The following is a 9,636-nucleotide window of genomic DNA, read 5'->3' as shown; positions in this document are numbered from 1 at the left end:
ACTTAATAGACCATTTTGCATATATGTTATTATTTACTTTGCTATTTATTTTCATTATAAATTGAAGATTTTTCACAATGTATTTTCAGAATATCAAATCATAGAAAGTATACATTTAAAGAGAAATTTCTAGTTAGTCATAGAACTAATAAACTGAAAGATAAAAACACCAGAACATCAAGTAAGAAAAATTATATGAGGTAGTCAACACTGAGTTGTGATTTTGGCATTTCCTAATATTTTTATAATTTGCTTAAGTCTTTATATAAATTATTTTTAGATTTGTATCCCAGATGCTTATCTTCTGACAGACACCATTTCATACTCTCATTTTTTTTTTTTTTTTTTGCTGTACACGGGCCTCTCACTGCTGTGGCCTCTCCTGTTGCGGAGCACAGGCTCCGGACACGCAGGCTCAGCGGCCATGGCTCACGGGCCCAGCCGCTCCGCGGCATGTGGGATCCTCCCGGACTGGAGCACGAACCTGTGTGCCCTGCATCGGCAGGCAGACTCTCAAACACTGCGCCACCAGGGAAGCCCATACTCTCATTTTTTAAAGTCAATTGACTATAGCTATCTGTTGTCCTCTAAGCAAATTTATCAGGGATGGGGTCCAGGAAGCTCCAAAATTACTGTGAGATTTTTCTTTACTTCTTTTTTCTTTCTTTTTTTAAGCTATTATTATTTTTTAAAATTTTATTGAAGTATAATTGATTTACAATGTGTTAATTTCTGCCATACAACAAAGTGATTCAGTTATACATTTGTATATATTCTTTTTCATATTCTTTTTTCATTATGATTTTATCACAGGATATTGAATATAGTTCCCCATGCTATACAGTAGGACCTTGTTTATCCATTTTATATATAATAGTTTGCCTGTGCTAATCCCAAACTCCCAATCCTTCCCTCCTCTGCTCCCCTCCCCCTTGACAACCACAAGTCTGTTCTCTATGTGAGTCTATTTCTGTTCCATAGAAAAGTTCATTTGTGTCATATTTTAGATTCCACATATAAGTGATAGCATATGTTATTTGTCTTTCTGACTTCACTTAGTATGATAATCTCTAGGTCCATCCATGTTGCTGCAAATGGCATTATTTCATCCTTTTTATGGCTGAGTAATATTCCATCGTGTATATGTACCACACCTTCTTTATCCATTCATCTGTCGATGGACATTTAGGTTGTTTCCATGTCTTGGCTACTATAAATAGTGCTGTTATGAACATAGGGGTGCATGTATGTTTTTGAATTATAGTTTTGTCTGGATATATGCCCAGGTTTACTCCTTTTTTCTATCATGGCTCTGAACTCTCTCTCTTTGGCCTTTAAAGTAAGATACTAATATTTCCCTTAGTCATTTTGAGTCCTCCATCTTCTTGCCATCCTGCAACATTTGGCTCCCTTAACAATCTTACACCCCTGAATCTGCCCTTTCATCGGCATCCTGAATGCTTTCTTCTCAATCATTTCCCTGTTTATAGTGAATCATCAGTTATTTTTCTATCCAACACTTTAATATTTTTCAACATTTACTGCACCTTAGAATCATCTTTAGAACCTTGAAAAAATGCAGAAAAGACCTGAGAATCTCCAGGGATAAGCACGTGTATTTTTTTTCTTTTAAAGCTCCCAAGTCATTCTCTAATTGGAAACCAAAGGGTAATAACGCTGTAGGCATTCCCAAGTGTCTGTCTTTGGCCTTCATCTTGCATTCCTGTCTGCACCCCAGCTAACTCATCCATCCCAGTAGCCTTCACCTCTGAGACAATGACTCCTGCCTCTCCTGTTCTGGTCTGTCTCCTATGCTCTGATTAACTGCTGGGCCTCTCCAGTAGAGCCCAGCTCTCTCTACTTAGTGCTGTGCCCCATCTCCCAGTTTGTATGCTTGGCTGTTCTTGCTTTAGGCTGCTGGAGCCTCTTCATTCTAAAATAGAGGAGAAAAAGCCTGGGAGTCTGTTTCCTGCCCTCTACCCACCCCCACCACACACACACTCACTGTCTCACAGCCAATAATGACAAGTGCAGGGTTTCAAAACAGTTCTGTTGCCCAGAAATGGGATAAACTTGGATGTGCAATTGCCATTTAAGCTCCCAGCAGCATCAGGCTAACGCTGTGATGTCACCTTAATCCTATCATGTTTTTCCCACTCCCTTCCCCATTTCTTCTGGGAGCTCCTGCTTAATAAATCACTTGCACTAGAATGGTGTCTTCTTTTACAAGAACCTGACCTAAAGTACTGAGATTATTTTGGCAATATTTGAGAAATTGATGGCATACGTTTATTATAAAGAGCTGATGTTTTAATGTGCTACAAATTATATCAGTAATTTAAACTTATGAGGCATATAAATTTTTATATTAAGTACAGAGTTTTAAAAATTCTTTTGGGGGAAGTATCTAAACAACAATATTTGAGGATCACTTCTACAATACATACTGTTATAAGAACTTGGCAGGAATAATTGATTCTAGGCAAGGGAGTACTACCATCACAGTTCAAGGGGATATCATGTCGTTTAGGTTTTAAAGGCCAAGAAACAAGTTCACTTGACAGAAAAATCCAAGCAAAACTCTTGTGGGCAGAGGAATGTGTAATATGAGGCACCAAAGAACATGATGTATTCAGTGATGGTGAATATTCTATTAAAGCCGAAATACAACATGTGGTATGAAATGAGTCAAGCTGGTTGAAGCACAACTGTGAAGGGCCTTGTGGTCCAGCATGGAGGTAGACCAGTGTTTCCTAAACAGGGCAATTCTCTGGTGGGAATGGGACTAGGCATACCAGGCTGCTTTCTAAAACACTGAATCCCAGGCCCTACTCTAGACCTCTCAAGCCAGAATCTTCAATCTAGAGTCTTGGAATCTCTTTTTATTTTTTCCTTTCTCTCTGGGAATCTTTATTTTTTAAACAACTCATCCAAATGGTTCTGATAAAATCAACCCAGCCCTTTTAGAAGCCACTGGTAACAGACGTAATCCTGAAGGCACTGGAGAGGAATTAAAGATTTTTTAACGAAAAAGGAAAAAGCAACGATTATAGTTGCAATGTATCTATATAACAGAGTTTGTGTATTCATGTTATATTCATGTCATAGCTCCTCCTATAATATAGGAGGAGCTTCCAATATTTTAATTAGTTAAGTCACTGTCCTTATCATTAGGTCTCAGGCAGCTGCCAGGAAGAACGGCCACATGCATAGCTATGTGTTGGACTCTATACAGCTCCAGGAGAAGGAGACATTCCCCACAGATGACGATGTGCATGGCACTCTTTGAAGTCGTGCAGTGCACATTCTTATATACAGTACTGCTAGGAGGGAATTTGGGGAGGAAAAAATCTTAATCTCAGAATATCTGGAACATTTCTTCTAATTTAATGAGTAGAATATGGAAATACTTGCCAGGCAGGTAGACGGTAAAAGAAGGGAAATAACTTTAGAAAATAAGCTCTAAATACATAAGAATTGTAGGAAAAGCATGTGTGTGTAGAGGACAACATCCTGTGATGGAATGACTACACATTCTGTTGTTTAAAAATCTCTCTAAAGGCCTTGTAATCCACTGACTTTCTTTCACTCATCCAAACTGACCTCCAAGGGAACTATGTTTCAAAGATTCAATAAACAACAAGGTTCTACTGTAGAAAAACAATAAGGTCCTACGGTGTAGTGCAGGGATAAACCATACTGGAAAAGAATATCAAAAAGGATGTACATATGTGTATAACTGAGTCATTTTGCTGAACAGCAGAAATTAACACAACATTGTAAATCAACTATACTTCAATAAAAAAGAATTCTATAAAGTATCTGCATGAGACTCTGGAAGAGAGGGGCTGCCCCTTAATCCCTTTGCCTGAGGTAACAGAACCACCCTGGACCTTTTAGGTTAGAGAAGAGCGGCCAGGTGTTGCCAAGAGCCCAAGAAGACACTGAATCCCACTCACTCCTTAGCGTCCCTTAACATGTTATTTTACTTATATATTCAATCCACATGCCTGATCAACAATATTAACTGCGGCAGGGATATTTAGTAATAAAATACAAGATAACCTATTGAGAATTGCCTTGTCGTTTGTTTTTATTGTCATTGATCCATCCATAATGAAAGGAAATTTTTTCCCTTCCCCCAGGATGGAGGCAAGCACCTATTGCTAAGTCCGGATTCTCCATTGTTTAATTTTGTTAACTACCTTTGTGTACTAAAAGAGAGGGAAACGTTTATTGAGTCAAGTTTATTGAGAAACAGAGAGGGAAATTAAAAAACATGGTTTTGTTTTTGAAATCTTAGGCCAGACATCATAAACTAGTGGCTGAGTTACAGCCAAGCACATGTGTTTTGTTTGGCCCACACAGAGGATATTTTTCCTAATTGAAACAATATTTTAAAATATGATGACTTTTTTTAAAGTACATAGTTTTTCTTGAAAAATTGGAGGATCTGGCTACACTGAGCCAGCTCTTCTAGCAGAGCCGAGGACTGGCTCCCCCTTTTGGACACGCTTATTTTCCTTCTCACTACAGCTGCAGCACCCCCTATTGGTTCCCTGTCTCACCTGCTGCAATCATTCACACTTCAATGCTTGGTTCCTGTGGGCACCAGGGTTGGCAACACTTGCTTAGAAATTCAGGGGAGTTAAACTATGATGTTAGTGTACTATATAATAAATAAAAGATTAGAGCAGGACAGGCTATTTAATTTCAGAGGACACTGCAGAATGGAAACGTGGGGCCCCTCGTTAAAAATGTTTAAGATAAACAAGGATTTACTGTATAGCACAAGGAACTATATTCAATGTCTTCTATTAACCTATACCGGAAAAGAATCTTAAATTATATATGTATAAATGAATCACTTTGCTGAGCATCTGAAACTAACACAATATTGTCAATCAACTATACTTCCATTGGAAAAAAAAAATTCCTTATCCATATACACACACTGAAACAGAATTTTCATGTAAATCCCAAAGAAAAGTTAATGGACTTACAAAAACATCTAATGCTTTCTTAAATAAACCTTCTCATCTCACTGTTTAAAAAAGAAAAGAAAAGAATAAACCTCCATTGTTTTCAGCTAAAAAAAATAATGTTTAAGAATTACAGGGACTTCCCTGGTGGTGCAGGGGTTAAGAGTCAGCCTACCAATGCAGGGGAACATGGGTTTGATCCCTGGACCGGGAAGATCCCAAATGCCGCGGAGCAACTAAGCCTGTGCGCCACAACTACTGAGCCTGTGCTCTAGAGCCCGCGTGCCACAGCTATTGAAGTCCGCACACCTAGAGCCCATGCTCCGCAACAAGAGAAGCCACCGCAGTGAGAAGCCCACGCACCGCAGAGAAGAGTAGCCCCGCTTGTCACAACTAGAGAAAGCCTGTGTGCAGCAACGAAGACCCAACACAGCCAAAAAAATAAATTAAAAATAAAATTTAAAAAAGAAAAAGAATTACAAAATGGGGCCTCCCTGGTGGTGCAGTGGTTAAGAATCCGCCTGCCAATGCAGGGGACATGGGTTTGAGCCCTGGTCCGGGAAGATCCCACATGCCGCGGAGCAACTAAGCCTGTGTGCCACAACTACTGAGCCTGTGCTCTAGAGCCCGCATGCCACAAGTACTGAGCCCACGTGCCACAACTACTGAAGCTCACACAAGAGCCCACAACAAGAGAAGCCACCACAATGAGAACCCCGTGCACCGCAATGAAGAGTAGTCCCCGCTCACCACAACTAGAGAAAGCCCACACACAGCAACAAAGACCCAACGCAACCAAAAATAAAATTAAATTTTAAAAAAAAGAATTACAAAATGGTAACAACAGAGCATTAAGGTAAGTTCAGGGCTCTTCTAAGCAGGGGGACCTGTGCAACCACACATGTTCTTATACCCATAAATCAGTCCTGGATTGCGGGCTTGGTGCTTCAAGAGCTGAAGACAGGAATGGCTGCCAGGGTGTTTAACCCTCCTCCCTCACTAGGAAAGGAGCAGAGTGCTGCAGGTTCTGTGATGTGCCTGAACTTGGAGCACCCTTGAGGTGGTGGGACCATGGGTGGCTGTTTGGGAGCCTGCAAGGCCTGAGCACTCAACACTGATGTTCTGGAAGCTAAGGCAAAGGTCTCGAGGGCTAAACTTAACCCCAAAGAAATAAAGCCTCCTTCAGAGCCACCTGATTTCAAATGAGAGCAAAAACAGTGATGAGCACCATGTTTTGAAAACAAGGGCTTCCCCCATTTTTGACAGGAGTTGTGTATGTTCCTGGGCTAAGTGTTGAAGAATCTTGAAAAATGGCTGCTGTCACCCTTCTGTGGGTGGCCCTTGAACAGGCTTTAATTTGGTTGTTGGTGAGGGGGGAGTAAATCTAGCCCTACCTTAGAAGTTTTATAATAAGGAATATCTTTTGGTTAGGACTTTTGGCCTTTAAAAATGAGCTTTGACCCTCAAGCCTCTCCTTTTCCTGCTCTACCATGCTGCTCTCAACATGCAGACTTCTTTTACTACAAAAGAATTTTAATACCCATAAATGCTTATGTTCAATGTCCTGGATTTTTAATGCATTTGTTTTTTTGCTAGTAATTTATTTCTCAGCCCTTTTTCTTTTTGCCCCTAAAATGGTTCAATTTAAACTTCAATTTTAACACATTGCATACGTTACTATTTATTTATTTAAATTGATTTTATTTTTTAGAGCAGTTTTAGGTTAACAGAAAAATTGAGAAAAAAGTACAGAAAGTTCTCATACATCTCTCCACTTCCCCCTTCCCTAGCACAGTTTCCCACTTAAATTAGTGTGGTGCTTTCGTTACAGTTGAGGAGCCAATATTTAAACAGTATTATTAACTAGAGTCTATAGCTCACAACTCTCCTCATCTTTATTCTCTCCTTCTGAAACTGCTATTAATCATATATTGGACCTAGTTTATCTATTCTCTATCTCTCTTAACAGTTTCATCCACCCCCAACCCCAGCCCCCATCTCTTTACCTTATGTGCTTCAATCTGTGTCATTTATTCAGGTTATCTTTCAGTAAATGCATTCCCTTTTCAGCTGTATCTAATCTATTGTCTAGGTGGCCCACTGAGTTTTACATTTCACAGACTATACTTTATTATTTTATTATTTCTGGACATTCTCTTTGGTTCATTTTCAAATCAGTGGCAGATTATTTAAATGCTCTAGGAATTTCTTTCCCTTTCTATATACCTTTTTCCAGATATTTCTGTCAATTTTATTAACACAAACTTTTCACACATCTGAATATCACAGAAATGACCTACTTTCTTTAGCTATTCCAAGGATAACTGAAAAGAAAGTCCTTCCTCCAAATATACACCATGAAAGAGGAAAAGTGAAATATTTCCCAATGACCAAATTGTTTACCTGCCAGTAAACAACTGTTTACTGCACAGTAGGTCCTTATTAGTTATCTATTTTATATACAGTAGTGTATATATGTCAGTCCCAATCTCCCAATTTGTCCCTCCCCGTCTGTCCCTTACCCCCTGGTAACCACAAGTTTGTTTTCTACATCTGTAACTCTATTTCTGTTTTGTAGATAAGTTCATTTGTACCCTTTTTTTAGATTCCACATATAAGCAATATCATATGAATTTTGTCTTTCTCTGTCTGACTTACTTCACTCAGTATGACAATCTCTAGGTCCATCCATGTTGCTGCAAATGGCATTATTTCATTCTTTTTTATGGCTGAGTAATATTCCATTGTATATTGTACCACACCTTCTTAAAAACAATAAAAAGGGCAGTTTGACATGTATTAATTGCACATATAAATATCCACCACCACCACCGTATTGAACTTTGACTACTTGAAGGAGAAAGCTATATTTCCATCATTTTTTAATCTCTAATGCCTTGCACATTGTTGGTTTCTAACAAATATTTTTCCAATTATTTTAATTTATAGTTTGTTTCCTTTAATTGAGGTATAATTGACATATAATATTACATTAATTTCAAGTGTACAACATAACAATTCTATATTTGTATACATTGTGAAATGATCACCACAATAAGTCTAGTCAACAGTACATCACCATACATAGTTACAAAAATTTTTTTTCTTGTGATGAGAACTTTTAAGATTTTCCTGTCTCAGCAATTTTCAAATATGCACTACAGTACTATTAACCATAGTCACCATGCTGTATACTACATCCCCATGACTTATTTATTTTATAACTAGGAGTTTGTATCTTCTGATCCCCTTCACCCATTTCCTCCACACCTCCCCCATCTCCCACCTCTGGAACAACCCATCTGTTCTCTGTATCTATGAGCTTGATTTGGGGGGGTTTGATTTTGTTTTTAGATTCCACATATAAGTGAGATCATACAATATTTGTCTTTCTCTGACTTATTTCACTTAGTATAATGTCCTCAAGGTCCATCCACATTGTCACAAATGGCAAGATTTCTTTCTTCTTTATGGCTGAATAATATTCCCGTGTGTGTGTGTGTGTGTGTGTGTGTGTGTATCACATTCTCAGTCAAAGAGATCTGATTCCCTGGCATTTAGAAACTACATTCTCAACTCTATGTGTGACATGACAGCAAGTGGCTTTTTTTTTAATAATTATGGAATGATTAATCAGTGCATAATAATCAGTTACTAAGTGATCGTCATTCAAAGGTTGGATCCAGGAGTTTACACCATCCATGAGATGTGTTGACAGAAATGACATCTAAAACTGTCTACTAAGTTCATTCCTCTGTGATGTAGCAGCAGGAATGTTCATATTAATATGTGGAAATGCTGTTTCATTATATTCATTTAATGAATTCCTTTGTCTTTAGCTTTTCATGACTTAATATCTATCCCTACCTAGTTTACAGAATATGGTAAAACTTAAATAAGCTGTTCCTCACTCTTTGGAGGAAAGCACTATGCAGAGATGAACAAATTCTAGCTAATTTCATTTTACTTAACAATTGCCAATAACTTATTCGAACCTCCTGTTAATCTTGCAGCTAATTTGTACTGATGCTTTGAAATGAGGCGAGAGAAAATTAGTAAGTCACATGAACTAGCCAGTGTTTCCCATAGCAACAGGCATATTGTCCAACTGAAGTTTAATTCATCAGTTCTGTAAAGGAGAGGGTAAAGGAAAAAAGAAACAGAATGTCCACACTGTCTAGATCTTTCACAAGTAGCCACCAGGTGGCAGAGCACCACACACAGTGGACCTAGCAGAGCAGTTAGAGCATCATTTAAAACTGAGACAGTGTGGGTTTTGCTTTGTTTTATTTTCTTTACAACACCAATACAGAATATTTTGGTGTTTTTATTTTTTTCTTTTTTTCTTTTTTTCTTTTTGTGGTATGCGGGCCTCTCACTGTTGTGGCCTCTCCCGTTGCGGAGCACAGGCTCCGGACGCGCAGGCCCAGCGGCCATGGCTCACGGGCCCAGCCGCTCCGCGGCATATGGGATCCTCCCAGACCGGGGCACGAACCCGTATCCCCTGCATCGGCAGGCGGACTCTCAACCACTGCGCCACCAGGGAGGCCCTGGTGTTTTTATTTTTAAGAAAAAATATTACTAAGAAAATTAACTCTGCCACTTACTCTTCTAAAAAGTAAGATCACATAACATCAAATGATATTTTCATCAT

Source organism: Mesoplodon bidens (genome assembly GCF_964165515.1).
Source record: "Mesoplodon bidens genome assembly, chromosome: 2".
Classification (NCBI taxonomy): Eukaryota; Metazoa; Chordata; class Mammalia; order Artiodactyla; family Ziphiidae; genus Mesoplodon; species Mesoplodon bidens.
Note: the sequence above shows the minus strand (reverse complement) of the source record.